Source organism: Uloborus diversus, chromosome 9 (assembly GCF_026930045.1).
Source record: "Uloborus diversus isolate 005 chromosome 9, Udiv.v.3.1, whole genome shotgun sequence".
In the NCBI taxonomy this organism is placed as follows: domain Eukaryota; kingdom Metazoa; phylum Arthropoda; class Arachnida; order Araneae; family Uloboridae; genus Uloborus; species Uloborus diversus.
The window spans coordinates 157877371-157894275 of NC_072739.1; positions in this window are offsets into that span (position 1 = coordinate 157877371).

Sequence of the window (16905 nt, forward strand, 5' to 3'; positions counted from 1 at the left end):
GGATTTTTTTTTATTTTTACTTCCCGGAATATTTTTAGATCTTAGATTGAAGGGTGTTGAATGTGATAGTTAAAGAATTCTTTTTTTTTTCACTTGGGGGGGGGGGGATTTTTAATAATTCGATGTGCTTCTACTTCTTTTAAATTCTTAACACTAGTTTCTTAATAAAGTTACTTTATGCATACAACATTTGTAACTGCGGTTTTTTTTTAAAGTTATGCCTTTATTTGCAGAGTTAAAACTATGTTGCTTTGTAGTAAGTTACCACCCTAAACCAGGGATAAGGCTGAAATACATTAAAATAAACCGCTAGTTCAGTTATTCCATCCGAGGACTGCAGTTTCGTGCTTTTTTAGCACTCATCAGCTCGGACTAGGAAGCAACTGAGATAGAGGCGGAAAACCTCTTAAAAGAGCCAAGAGAGCCTCCTCCAGCTCAGTTACTTCCTATTCCGGGCAGATGAGTGCTAAAAAAGCACGAAACTGCAATCGTCGGATGGAATAACTGCGCTGGCGGTGTATTTTGTGTAAAACTATGTTGCTATTCTTAAAATCTACTTTAGAAATTCGTCCACCATTTCATTTTAGTAGTTTGAAGATATTGCATGACAATTTTTAACGATGTACGCCACATTTTTAATCAGCATTTTTGTCAATATCCTGAATTATGTCTTCCACGCCATTCTAAGGTCTTGGAAGTTAAAATATTGATTAACAGATGGCGCCACAAAAAACAATCCACTGCTGTTATGAAATGAGAACGGAAACGGACTCAGAGGAATATTTGGAATGACTTGAACGAAGTCGATTAGACGGAAAAAACAAAAATTAATTTAGCGACCAAATTAGAGCAAGCAGAAAAATAAAATTCAAGGGGACATTTATGTGACTAGAACCTAAAACTGGTTTAAAATTTTCCATTGCTAATTTTATTTTTACAACACGAAACTTCGTGAAGAGAAATGGTAAGGAGAAATAATTTCTTTCACCAGTAAAAGAAAAAAAAAAAAGAAAAACATGTAATGCATGACACATAAACTTCCTACTTCAAGCCATTTGTTTTATTATCTTTTATATTTATAGCTCAAGGGTCGAAGGTCTAGGCAATCAAAAAGTTATGCACACTAAAAAAGCAAAGTCATCTAGAAAAAGTAATTTTAATTAGTGGAAAGAGCGATTCTGCAATTATTTCTGCTTCTGTTAGCAAAAAACGCTTATATAAGCACTTCTTCCCCAGAAGTTGGATTGAAAGTTTTGAACGCAATCTGAAGCTTTGTAAATATAAGTCATAGCCTTAAACACTGTGATGCTTATATTTTCTTCTTTTTTTTTTCGTTTCAACCGGTTTCCGAATGCAGTAAGTTTTTATTTCACAATGGATATATTCTTGGTTTGTTCCTTCGCTTGAAACATTTTAAGATTGATGTCTTATCATTTTCATTTGTTCCTGTATTGTACAAGTAAGTTTACCCGAGGTATTTCATGTTCATATCATATTCGATAACATATATTTAACTGCTCAGTTTCAGAAGGTTTTTTTGAGCAATCACGATTGCTTATTGTTCTCATTTGACTGTTTTGATGTCCTATCATTTTATTTTCCCGACGCCACTCTCCGCAGCATCACCGTCGACCGGGTCCTCACGATGCTGCTCCTATAGCGAAAGCCGTCTCCAGGTTGCATCCATGTCCTACACACACGCGCATACATACACAACTACACAAACACACGCACACACACATACACCTACACACATACACCTACACACATACGCACACACACACACACAAATACACACACACATACACACAACTACCCACACATTCATGCCTGCACACAGACACAAACACATATGCCTACAAACACATTCACATGCCCCCCCCACACACATTCATATACACAACTACCCACACACTTATGCCAGCACACTGACACAAACACTCATGCCTACACACCCATACACATGCCCCCTACACACAAACACACAACCCCCCACACACAAAACACACACGCCTACATACACACACTCGTGATTGCGAAAAACATAATTTGAATGCAAGATGTCAAAATTCAAATTAATTTTTTTTTTTTCGTTTGCAAAACTACACTAATCGCATTTCATTCTGACGAAGTACAATGTAGTACTTATTTTTTTAAATGCTCTTAAATAAAAAGAATGAAAACCGTAACGAAACTGCGCATAATGTACACTGCAGGGCGATTCTCGATAAAGCGTCCCGTGCGTAACATTAACTTTTCATTTTTTCAAGCTAACCAAAGTCTTCAAAAAACAATGCTGTTGAGGAATAATACATGCTTTAATGTACTATCAATGCATATCAGTTAATCCCGTATTTAATTGATAGTTACTTGAATAAAATAAAAAACTTTGCGTTACGCACGGGACATTTTTTCGAGAATCGCCCTGCAAATAATCAAACACTTGTTTAACACTTTTTGCACGTGAATACTTGTCCCCTTTTTAAGAACATTTTTTGGAATAGTTTTAAGCATGATTTAACCAATTTTCAGAACGCTGTTGAGAAGACCATTTGAGCAAAGAGACTTGTCCCCATTTTTGGAACACTTTTTTAGAATGATTTTCAGACCTCTTTGGAGAACATTTTTCGAAACATGCATCTAGTTCAGAGCACTTTTTTGACGCAATTTTTAAATAGGGTAGACCGGAGCACGTTTGCGCGGATTTTTTTCAATGAATTTTCTACATTTTTTGTTTTAACTTAGGAAATTTTAGACATTGCGATTTTATGAAGCAGTTAATGGAGTCAAAATTGGTATATTCAGTTGTTGCTCAGTTTGTGTTTTTAGCCGTTAAAAAAAAAAACTTTTTGAGTCCAAATCGGTTGCGTAAACTTGCCCCTTAGAGCAGATATTAGTAAATAGAGGGAGCAAGTCCAATCAATGGCTCTGCAAAAGCTGATCCAGAGTCCCCCCCCCCAAGTCACGTGACTCAACAACGGCGAATGGTTGGCACATTTTGCGTGAAACTAGCGAAAGAAACCTGATTTTTTCCAATGCTTTGCTTTAAAATCTGTCCCGTGACTTGGGGTCTTGGCTTCACAAATGAAAGTCTTCTGGCTCAGCAAAAGCTGATCCACAGACCCCCAAGTCACGTGACTCAACAACGGCGAATGGTTGACGCATTTTGCGTGAAACTAGCGAAAGAAACCTGATTTCTTCCAATGCTTTGCTTTAAAATCTGTCACGTGACTTGGGGTCTTGGCTTCGCGAATGAAAGTCATCACTCCCTCCATTTTATCTCTTCTCAATGACTTGCCCCGGACACGGGGCACGCTTAGGTCTGGTAGAGGTCATTTGACCTCTATCAGACCTAGTGCACTCCCTGATAAGGCATCAGTCTTTCATGTGATACCATTAAGGCGCTAATGCATGACACGAGTAGTTTTTGACGCCCAGTTTCCTCCAGATGGATGCTCTTGGGATCTCTTCCATGCGAAACTGCACTAGGAATGTAATTTTGGCGAGAGAATTCAAAACCAAACAAATACCTTAGAGATATTTTGCATGCCGCATAACCATACATTGGAGCTGAGGATTTCCTGCATCTCGAAAATCCACCGACTGGCCACCTCAGACCAGAACCCGGGTCCAAGGCGTAGAAGGCCAACGCCTTACAATTATGCCACCAGCCGGCACCGTTTTTAGTATATTTATTTTATTTTAGATTATAAATTTCCTAAAATATCAATCAATCCTTTGGTTTATGCATCAAAAGTGAAGAAAACTAAGGAAAAAATGTATGACAAAACGCTTATTAAAGTAAGACAAAACAACGTTAGAAGAAGCACAAATTTGCAAATTAATAATTAATAATTTGCAATTCTTCTAACGTTGTTTTGTCTTACTTTATTGTTCAGCACAAATGTATTTATTTATCTTAAAACGTTTATTGTCAAATTTCCATATTTAGCTCTCTATGTCTCCAGAACAAATGAAAACATATCTTGTCTTAATTAAAAAAAAAATGCCAAACTGCATCTGTTGTAAAAAATGAAAAAATTGAAAAGTTTGGGATGCAAAATAACTTTTACGGGGAGTTGCACAAATGCAGAATTTGACAATAATTTGACGTACAACTTGTAACATTAACACGCTCAGAACGAAATTTCCGAAAATTGTACTGAAGAACACTAATCTGTTTTTGAGATTTGAACGTAATAGAGACGAACAATAGAGCATTTTTTGGGTGCAAATGAGTAAATTTACAGATAAAATGTTACGTTCACGTTGTTTTTAACAGTAAATTGACGAAACCTGGAAAATGATATCTTAAAAAAATACTCTCATATTGCTTGAGTATTGTAGGAATACTTTCTTTGAATGGCTTCCGAGGGAATGTATTAAAATAATTTCAACTGCATAAATATTTTTCGTGACTTAAATATTTATTTGAAAAGACTTGTAACATACATGTTAAAAATATCCTTATAATTCTATGATTACCAGGGTTGCCAGATTTAAGAACAGGAAAAACGGGACAGGCTTCTAAGAGTGAAAGGGGGGGGAGTGACATTTTTGTGGTTGAGGGCAATTACTGGTTATGGTGTTTTTAAGGGGTAATAAACAATCATGTTTCTATAGCTTTCGAAAGATTCCTTTTAGTATGTTTATTTGTAAGTTACTTTTGAAGAAACTCAAACTCAAAGAATAAATCAAGCATTAGAACGAAGTTCGGTATACAGATCGACGTTGATAGGAACAGGTGCTAATTAGTTTAGTCACATTTTTCGTTTTACTTTATTATTTTACCTTAAAATACTGTCCCTTATTATAAAATATTGTTATTAACTTGAATACGGGGCCTAAGCCGTCCCGTATGGAAGTTCCCCGGAACACGGGACAATTTTTCAAAATACGGGACTGTCCCTTGAAATCCGAGACGTCTGGCAACCCTGATGATTGCCTCTAAAATTTTTATTTCTTCGAATAACATTTTTTAGATTCTAAAACATTCCCCAGATAAAAGTATCTCTAGTTTTTCAGCGTTAGTTTTATTTGAGTACATCGCAAAAGTTTTATTTCTAGCATGTTTGAAGTTTTTTCTGAACAACAGTGTAGACTAAACTTTTTGTAAATTTATACTTATTTATGCCTAAAAATACTGTTCTGCTGTTCATCTTTATTATACTGCAGTCAGAAAAAATGCCACAGTGATATACAGTAGACCCTCATTTTACGTTCCTCAGAAATTTCGCGTAAATCAAAACCGTGTAAATTGAAACTTAATATTAGTGTTCAAATAGGGGATTGGTTCCGTGGATAAAATAAAATACTTCATTCTAATGATGACTGTTGTAAAGGGTGTCCCAAAATTAACGCAAGATTTGAATTTACCGCCGTTTTTGCAGTACTTTGTTGACAACCCTGAAAAAAGAACAATTTGACAGCTGAGAGTTTAGGGTAATCAAAAATGGAGCATTATACGATTCAATAACGCGCTTTCATAATTGAACAATTGTTTCAAAAATAATGAAAGTTGAAGCTGGTCAAGCAGTGACTGTCATTGGCGCTCGGTATCGCAACACGGCAATGCACGGGTGGTTGTGGGCTTGTTGACATAAACCTTTGAATTCAAATAACCCCATAAGAAGAAATTTAAAAATGTTAAATCACACGATCTAGGGTGCCAATTCTGATGACCGAAATGAGAGAGTACGCGACTAGGAAATGCCTTATGCAGTCATTGAAATGTTTCACTCTCTCTAGCTGTATGGTACATAACACCCCATTTTTACTAACCCTAAACTCTCAACTTTCAAATTGTTCTTTTTTCATGGCTGCCAACAATTTATGGAAAAAATGGTGGCAAATTCAAATCTTGCGTTAATTTTGGGACACCCTTTATAATAAGTTCAATGTGTACTTATATCGATTTGTATGCACAACATGCAAAAAGAAAACACATATTAATTTAGTGTTTATGAAAAGGAGCTGGCTATGATAGTCTTTTGACAGTCAAGAATTTTTCTCTGTAGTTCTTTGCAGAGCATTAACTTATCCATGATCACTTGCGTCATTTCCATGATAGATTCTTTCTTCACTAACAAATCAGAAAGATCATTTCTATTGTCGAGGAATGGCTCAAAATTTTCAATGCTAACGTTTTGGGTTCTGTGTCATCGATGTCGGTATCCTCGTTGTGTTTGTCCTCCTGTCCTAAAAGCTCTTTTTCCAGTGAGTTCTGAATTGTGTGAATTTAATAACTTCACTTCTGGAAAGAGCTCTGAAACCAATCGCATAAAATGTTTGCAGTGGCCCAAGCTCGAATATTAGCACACCAAAATGCAGTTGATTACGTGTAATCTGAACTCCGTAGGAGTTAAGATTTTGAAAGAGGGGAATATTTTATTTGTTTGCATAGCCGCATCCACGTAAAACCGAAACTCATCCGCGTAAAATAAAATAAAGATGTCAAATATTAAACCGCGTATAATCGAAACCGCGTACAGTAAAGCCACATAAAAAGAGGGTCTGCTGTAATATATAACAAGTTTTAGGAAATTTTCTCCGAACATGTTCGGGTACCTAAAGAATAAGGACCAAATGAAAAACATACAAAAGTCAGCTAGACAGTTGGAGTAAAACTAGATATAATACAGCGAATGATAAAAATAAAAAAAAAAAAAAAAAAACGAAAAATAAAAATAAAAAAACTAAATTGCAATTTATTTGGTTTAACGGAAACGAATATAATGTAACGTTTGTTTTTTTTTTTTTTTTTTTTTTTTTTTTTTTTTTTTTTTTCAAATTCTTTCTATTTTTATTTGAAAACAGAAGAGAATTGTTGTTGTTCTTTTTTTCCACTAAAAGAATTGAACATATTTAAAAAATATATTATTTTTTCCCTTTGAAACAAAGTTTTATAGAACATAGAACAAGGCTTTTTAAGAAGAGCAGGATGAATACCTAAAAAAAAACTGTTTCAGCTGCAGTGGAAACAGGAAAATAACTTCATCACATAACAATTTAAGGCATAGCAGCTTAAAAGCAATAAACCCCACTTTGAGAGACATCGTAATTTTTGTTTTTTAGAAGAAAAATTGATTTCTCTTCAATTGATTATTGTTTGCCAAAATGCTATTCCACAAACATAAATCTTTAGGTACTCGCTACAATGTATGTTTTAGACATGTAATTGTAATTAAACTAAAAAGAAAATTCCAAAAATATATTTAGCAGCCTCTAACACACAAAGTTTGGTATTCCTAATAAGCATATCAGATCTTCGTCAATAGTAGTCGTTCTCATAGACTCTTCGAAATTCCAATAACTTGAAGAGCAACATGGCGGAGAAATTTTTCCAGTTTCATAATTATACATTTTCGTAAATTAGCTCGCAATGAGACGTCCCCTTCCACTTCATAAGTTCTTAAAACAAACAATTTGGAAAGAAAATTAAAAAGCTGAAAGAAAAACTTCAAAGTCTGTATTGATGATTAAAAAGAGAAATAAAACAGAAGCGGGTACATTATTTACGGAACAAGGGATTTTTTCAACATTATTTATCCTTAAGAACATTAATTAAGATCTCGTTCTTTTTCGTTGTTTAATCTTCTGATTTTCCTACGATCCTCTAACGAATTGATTAAAAAATGCATCGTATAAAATAATTTCGTGGAATTCCAATCAAATAAAAAAGTACATTTTATACTTTTTGATTTTTTCAGAAATTAAATAAAATTCAGCATCAAAACCTTTAAGCTTGAAAATAAATATAAAAAAAATATATTCTTTAATAAGATGCTTATGAAGAATATTTTAAAAGCATGTTTTCTTCCATAATCAGCTTGCGCTACCATTTTTTTGCGGAATGAATTGGGTTTAGCTACATGATAATGTTTTTAATTTTCCCCTTTGTTGTTTGTCTGATAATTTAAACATAAAAAAAGGAAGGTTTTTTCTCAGCGTTGTTATTATGTACAGCATAATAATAAGAATCGTAAGTACAGGTCTTCTTTTTTATGCATTGCAAACAAGAAAAAAAAATGCGAAAAAAATTAATTCTCGGTTACATCGCCTTTGCAAATCGAATTAAACTGCGCCGCATTGTCGATTAACATTTCAAAGGTGCGTTCGGAATCGTTCTTTACCCCACGATGCTGCAGCTAATTTAGTTTTTCCTGCAGTTCCTCATTTTTTCAGGCTTGCATTTTATCCTTCGCTAACGAGTTTTTATGCATTTTGCTTAAATCAACTCAAAAGTGGGTGTTAAACCAATTCCAGCTGTTGCCATATCCAAATGAGGTGATTAAAAAAGGGAAGAAAAAATCAACTCAACTCAATGAAACGGAAAAACTGAATTAGAGATAACTATGAGCATAAAAACGAAAATTCAAAAGGAAATAACTTTAGTGTTCTTAAATTTTGTGATGAGTGCGGTTCTAGAGTTGAATTTAAAAAAAAAAAGCCCTGCTACTTTAAATTCAAGTTTTAAGAACAAAGTTCAGCTTAAATGCGATGTTTAGAGAGTTGCAAAAGTAAATTTACCCAAGTAACTTTGGAACATTTTTTCGCATCGGAAATAGGTATTACATTAACGGGTTGTTTTCTTGCATTTCTGTTGAGTACGTATATTTATATACATAATCTTTGTACTTAGCCTTCACTATGGCTTGACGTGTTAATATAGGATTGCTTAAAAGAGCCATTCCACCGTTACGTTCGGGACAATCCGACTCGATAACTTCACCAGCAATTTGTTATAGAGCTTAACATTTTTACTAAACAGGAGTAAGCACATTTTTTAATCTTTACATTTGATACAAAGATACTAACCGACAAAGTATTGTTTTTATTAACTAACTTCGTTACTTAAAATTTAATTAATTTGCGTCATGTGTGGGACATCCAAAGTCAACATCTTGTAGCTTGCTGTATGCATTACCTAATATTTTTGCTATTAATATAGCAATGACAAAACAAATTGTAAATTTTGACAGCTAAGGTTCCAATATATAAAGGAAACATATCTCATTTTTTAAGAAGTAATTATTTAAATCGTTGAAAAAAATAAGTATGAGAACATTCCTCTAAAAAAAAGTTATTTTGTCCCGCACGTGACGGTTCCTATATTTCATAAAAAAGAAATAATTTTAAAAGTTAATGACAAAAATTTTTGCTTAAGCAGTCACACATACGTTTCTGCTTTCTTAAGCAGCAACATTTTGTTCATTGCCCTTTTAAATTATTAATTTTAATGACACGTTTGAAGCTTCACGTGAGGGAAAAAAATGACCGTTTTCCGTAGAATGCCCCCAAAATACTTTATTATGGTTTACGCGCACGATGTCAGAACTAAAGAATAAAAACGGTTTTCAAAAGATTAATTTTTAGGTAAAATAATTTTAAGAAAGCATTTTAAAGGTTACTATCGTAAAGATAACTATCGACATATTGTTTTTATTTCTAATGCCAGATTAGAAGACAACTGTAGTCATGCTAACAAATATTAAAACTAGAACAAATAAAAAAATTTTGAAAAAAAAAAAATAGAACCGACTTCAAAATTGCTCTAAAAAGTGAAAAATAATTTTATTCTTTAAACACCATCGATAATACTTTTAAACATAATTTTTGAAGTTGGCGCAAAAACGATCGATAAAATCATTCACAGCCATAACTCAACTACAAGCATAAATTTAACCAGGTCTAGTTTCTTCACTACCACATGCATTACGCATTGATGACAGCATATTTGAGTAACGATATAAATGTTTCGTTCCTAACTTTAGATGATTTTTTGATAAAAATATGAACGAAGCATGGTTACAATGGATTTTACTTTTTGTTTTTGCGCCAACTTCAAAAATTATGTTTAAAAGTATTATCGATGGTGTTTAAAGAATAAAATTATTTTTCACTTTTTAGAGCAATTTTGAAGTCGGTTCTATTTTTTTTTTTCAAAATTTTTTTATTTCATTCTTTTTAGTGTAAATGTAGATATTTCAGCAAAAGTAAGAAGTTACCTAGTAAGAAGTTCGGTTCTATATCACTGTATTGCTTTAGAAAAGCCTTTATTCAAAATTATCATTACTATTAATGTTACTGTTATATGGCACCAAACTTCTATAACAATGAGTTTCATATTGTCGCGTAGATGAAGATAGCGAAGACAATGTGAAAGCCAAATGAAGCGAATACTCGTTAGTCTCAACTCAAGATCTTTATTCAGAACCACGAATGAACGTTACATCTCCTTATATACAACTTGAGAAAATGCTGGAACTTTCCAGACTTGGAAAGATACAGAAAATAATAGAACATTCGAGGAAATACGGGAAACAGTAGAAACGAAATTTTAGTAAAATTCACTTTTTCCCAGTCGGGATTTGAACCCGGGGTCGCTCGTATGGAAGGCGAGAATTCTACCACTGAGCCACCGTTAACAACGGATGAACAGTGCCAACTTCGCTACAATATCATTTTAATCATTTAATTGGGGAAATTGCATAAAATTAACTGTTTTTTGCCCATAACTTTTTTTCTAAAGAACAAATATGGTCAAACAAAGTAATGGGACCTAAGTTGAGCCATCCCCTATCCATTAAAAGAAGAATCATCAAAATCGGTTCGCTAGGTGAGACGCTATGAGTGGACAAACAAAAAAAAAAACATACATACGGTATGAATTGATAACCGCCTCCTTTTTGAAGTCGGTTAAAAACTGCTGTGTGTCCATAAAGACACACGAAAGAAGTAAAACTTCTATGTGTCAGAAAAGCACTAAATTGGCGGAGGAACTTTGAACCCCTCCAAAACCAGGTCGACCTATTTTCCATTTTGGTTCCAAGAGCGCTTTGGATTCAGAAATGTTTCAAGTATACTTGTAAATGCATTTTACTATACTGCCGTAGACAAGTTATGGGCAGTAACTGCAAATGTTTCGTTTTTCTTTTCTTTTCTTTTTTTATCAATTACATTGCTTATTGTTTTCATTTGACTGTTGAATGATGTCTTTTGATTTTTTCCCCCGCCTCCCTCTGCAGCACCACCGTCAACCGGCCCCTCCCGATGCTGCTCCTCTAGCAAAAACCGTCTCCAGGTTGCGTCCATATCCAACATACACACGCATATATACACACACCTGCACACACACACATACACGCACATACTCATGCCTGCACAAAGACACAAACACACAGGCACACACCTACACACACTCATGCCTGTATAGAGACACAAACACACACGCATACATACACATACCAACAAACACACACACACGCACACGAATATATACATACTCATGCCTAGACACCAGCACACACACCTACATACACACACACTCGTGATTGCGAAAAACATAATTTGAATTCAAGAAGACAAAAATCAAATTAATTTATCTTTTCTAATTTTTTTTTTTTTTTTTTTTTTTTTTTTTTTGTGCGTTTGCTTTATTGTGCAAGCTTGGTTATTTGGTTTCCGCTGAAAAAATGGCCCAGAAAAATTACGTCTAATTCCAACATTTTTCGATTGAATTCAACACACACTTCTTTAAAAATCTCAAAACCTCATTTCTGAAGATTCTGCACAGCAATATAGTCGCTGATTCCTGTGTGGTAAAAACAACTGATGAAAAGTTAAGTAAAACAAATCTAGCAAGGTAGCTAATTTCTTAAAATAAATAACAGCTCTTCGGGAAATATGTCCCGTTGAAAACTCAATTTTCATGCGTAATTTGTTTGATAAATCTGACCGAATGAAATCTACTCACTTTATTGACTGAAACAGACAAACATGAATGAAACTAAACGTCTGAAATTTAGACGCCAGTAGTTTCCTTCAACGCGGTTTTCTTGCACATAAATATTGCCCCACAGCACAGCATCAGCCTGAAGGTTTGGGGTCAAAATGTCGCGGCCAAAATGAGGTCAGTCCAAACTGTCGCCGCCCCAAAATGTCTTGTGGACAGGCGACATTTTAGGCTGGCGACATTTTGAACCGGCGACATTTTGGGCTGGCGACATTTTGGGCTGGTGACATTTGGACCGGCGACATTTTGGACCGGTAACATTTTGGGCCAGAGATATTTTAGACGGTGATATTTTGGCTTATATCCTGACTGACAACCACAGTGACTCAATTGACAATGTTCATACAGCAGACCATTTAAAACGCTGGGGGGATCCGCGGAGACTACAACTATTTTTGCCGACAAAATTCCACATTTGTTCCATTACAAAACAGCTTATTATTTCTATTTATATCCTTTTCCGTACTCAACCTTTCAAAATAAAATAAATGACAGTTTCATAATACAGTAGACTCCCGATTATCCGCAAAATAGGGTATCACGATAACCACGGTAAAGCAAATTCGCAGATAATCCACAAATGGGGTTGTTTCCTTCAGTCTAGAGCCGCTATATAGACAGGCCGACGCATCAGCTTAAATTTAGCCTTTTTGGATTGGATTTTTCATTGTTGCACTGCCAGGGTTACCATAACAAAGTTTCGGATTTCGCCAAATCTGCCGAAAATAATACTTTATTTAATAAATAATTCACGTGCCGCTAATAATCACTCGCAGTGAACAATCACCAAACGCGATTACTCGCCAGAAAAGACAACCACTCAAACACCCGCTCCGATCCAAAAAGGCTGATCTTAAGCTGATGCGCCGGTTCGTATATATAGGGGCCTTACTTCAGTCAAAAGTAGTACTTTTTGTCGCTGAAATTGAGAGAATAAGCAAAAAAAATAACATGGACCCAGAAAATACTTTCATTTTCCAAACATTTATTTTTTAACTAGCATTCCCGTACCCGGCATTGCTCGGGTAATGGAATTAGAAGAGGTTAACAGTGCTTGGTGCACCTAGTTTCGAAAATCCCCTATAATAATTACTTATTACCTATAACTTTTTCTAATTTTGGGGAGGATCCCGGGGCCCCTGGACTCCTTATATATATGCCCTTGTCCTTAACCAATCTTTAACTGTTACTTTCCTTTTAAAAAAGGGAAGAAAAAATCAACTCAACTCAATGAAACGGAAAAACTGAATTAGAGATAACTATGAGCATAAAAACGAAAATTCAAAAGGATAATCCTTTTAAAGTATTGATTATTTTTTGCAAACACAGGCCATCCACATTTTATTGTTATACCTATGTTTAAGCAAGAACTTCTTTGTATACAACATTTTTAGTTTTTTTTTCCTGGTGCTAAAATTATTAAGCTGCTTGATGAACTGACTTTGGAGCAAGCTACATAACATTGGCCGTGTGAAAAAAAGTCTTCGCTTAAATCGATCCCTGCTACTTTTAATGTCTGTCCTTGTGACTTATTAATGGTTATTGCAAAGCAAACTTTAACAGGAAACTGCACTCTTCTAAATTCAAGAGGATAGTCCGCCTGTGATGATGTTCTTAAAAACTTTGTTTCTAGTTTTGAAAAAACGAAAGCAAAAGACAGAAACATTATGATTTGACTTGAGAAAAGCCTCGAAGAATCACGTGAGAAACAAAAACAAAATCAAATTTATAGTTCGCTATCGACCAAAAGTTGAGATGAAGTACTGAATAATGATTTGAATGGAGGAAAGCCTTCGAAAATAAGGGATTTGAATTTCAATGACAGGTTTTAATTTCGCAGAAATTAAGTGGTTTTAATTAATTTCTCCCGAACTAATTGAGAATTTCGAAAAATCCTTTCTTCGTGGTTACTTTCGTAATCATGCCGGACATGTCTGCCAAATTTCAAGTCTGAAGCTTCAGCGGTTTTTGGCTGTGGGTTGATATATATATATATATATATATATATATATATACTAGCAAAAATACCCGGCGTTGCCCTGGGTCAGTAATAATTATTAGAAAAAATCGTTAGTTGCTTTTGGTTTTCTGTTTTAAGTGAAAGAATTTAAAACACATCTTTTTGACGTGATTAAAAATCGAGTTTCTTCCTTACCCATAAAACTAAAATAGCAATAAGTATAAAGAACAAAGTAGTATTGATTTAGAACCAAAAGCACTATATTTAAGCATTTACAAATTTAAAAAACATGAAATTAATCTTCTCATGTTTAAAAAGATTAATCTGTTGATACTTTTTTTTTTAACATGGAGTCTAAAACCTTCTCTGTATGGCTAATGAAGTACGAAGTGATTAAAAAAAAAAGTAGCTGCGCTCGTAATCCCCTTATACTTGCTTTAGTTATTTCGGGAAATTTCAATCATTGTGGCTCTTTGTGCGATTTTACCGAATTTGCGAAAGTCGTTTCGGGGTACCTTCGATGATGCTCCCCCATTCTTTCCTTACTTTGTAAAACGATATGATATTAATTTTCGTTACAGAGATATCGTCGCCAGATGCTGAGATATTTTTGGTCACCATAAAATGGCGCTAAACAGTTTCATCCGAAATGTTACCAAAATAAGTAATAAAATTTGGTGATTGTTTGAAATTGTGCAAAAAGGAAAATTAATGGACGTTTTTGTGCTGTTTATGGATTTGCCTAATTTAGTTGCTGGATTATTTAACACAGCAAAAAAAGTCTTTTGAAAATTCTTTGATTGGCGATAATTTGTTTACATGGTGAAAGCTGAGAAACATTATGACGTAGTCTTCGGCTTCAAAAACAGCAACGATGAAAAAACTGCCAAATGCATCAGCTACGGAAATCTTTCTGCAAAAATTTTGGCGATCTGCTGGTTGTTTGGATAATGAGTAAATGTTCAATCAGCATAAATAATAATAAAAACCATTAATTACATTAAAGTTCCGTTTAAATGGAAAATCATCAGCCAAATCATGTATTATTTGCCAATCTTGTGCAAAAATCTTACTTCAAGATTTGACTTGAGAAAAGCCTTGAACAATCACGAAAAGCAAAGAAAGTCAACAATACAACAATTGTCTCTATCGACAGGGAGTTGAGATGATACACTAAATACTGTATTGAGTTGAGGAAAGCCTTCGAACATGGATCTAAAAAGCTCATAACTCGTTTTTTATTCTACTTAGAAATTTCGAACAGGTGCCATCTTTAGCAGAAAAATCAGAGCTTTCGATGGACATATAATGTAAATATGTGCAAGTATTTTTTCATCCCAATATTAGAGAATTTATACAAAAATTGTGTTTTATTGCCCCCCTAAGGGGGTTTTGCCCCCCATAACGGGACGAAAACTACCCTATGTGTTATTCTGATGCATAAGCTATATTATTGTAAAGTTTCGTCAAAATCCGTTTAGTAGTTTTTCCGTGAAAGAGTAACAAACATCCATACATCCATACATCCATACAGACAAACTTTCGCATATATAATATTAGTAAGATGAATTTTTTTAAATGTCCGATTTTTCAAACAAGGCGTGGTCTTTATAACGTCACAAATGATGCTCTTTGTGGCGCATCTTTCTACCCCGTTTCCACGTTATGATTTTCAAGAATCATCACTAATTAAAATTGCGCTCTGTCAACCATATCGTTGCTAATACACGTGAGTAAAGATGCGAATTAAATATTTTGTTCTAAAAATGGCAACACAGAATGGCATTTCATCATTTGTGGTGTCATCCGCAGAAGCATAAACAATGAAAGCGCGCCAATTTAAGTAATTTTTTTAAAATATTAAACTTAAACAAATTATTTAAAAAATGGTCAGATCCTTTGTTTTTAAGCATGCTCTTTCAGAAAAAAATACTTTGAAATTTTTGGAAACGACCCCATTCGGTAAAAACGATGTTTGTGTAATGAAATAGCTTTAAAAATAATAATAGCACTCGCATACCATACGATAACAGTGCATGCAAAGAATGCATGTAAAAGCTAGATAAGGATCGCTCTTTATTGAAAACGAACTACACTTATACGTGAGCAAACCATGCAAGCTAGGTTACTGGGGAGGGGAGAAGGCTGGTTCGGTCACTCGTTTACGCACGTAAGTAGTGTAAATCTAAAAATCAGTAAGTAATGAAGATCTAAAACAGCAAATAGCGAAGATCTAAGAATCAAGTTTCAACTGGTCAGGTTCAGCTAGGTGACCTGAAAACGTTTGATGTCACTAGAAGGGAGGGGAAAAAAGCAATAGGAATGCCCAAAAATAAATTTTGCACTTGTTGAGCTAAAATCTTTGCATTTCATCATGTACTACATTCAGTTAAACATCGCAGATTTTTTTTTTCTTTTTAAGTGTGAAAGGCCGCGGATAAACCGGACCGCGGATAAGCAGCTCGCGGATAATCAGGAGTTTATTGTAGTAGTATGGCACAGAAGCATATAACAACCTTTACTCAGCTAGGGCAATTTTAATAGATTGGGGACTTCTGATTGGCCAGTCGAAGTAGATGTGTCGGCCGTGTTTTTATCCCATCCAACATATGTGAACAAATTTCGCTCTTCAGAGTTCTGAATTCACGTCCCCCCCCCCTCCTATTAATAATGCCTATAAATAGTGTTTCGAAACTAAAAAATAATTAGAGCATGCAAAACAAGGTATAAAGAAATTGATGACGTTTTTACCTGCTAGCCAATCAGCAGTCTTCAAACTTTCTTATGGTCTCTAGCAAAGTAAAGGTTGTTCCGATGCATCACAGACATTGAAAAACGAAAGAATACTCATGGACATACGGCTTTAGCAGCTACACCGTATAATAAAATCAATTTTTAACAAGATGTTAGACAACATATGACGTATCATTTGTACCTAAGAACAAAGCAAATTTCTATCGGTCTGAAAGTCTGGTTTTAGTGGATTGTAGGATCGCGGCTTGCACTTGTTCGAATACTTCTTCTTCTGTGACACTTGCATCAATTTCAATCGTAATATCTTCTGTAAAAGACTGCTGGAAAAACCTTTTAAGAATATCTGCGTTCTTTCTGTATAATTCGTAGTCTGCCTCCACAGACTCCGCACTATCCT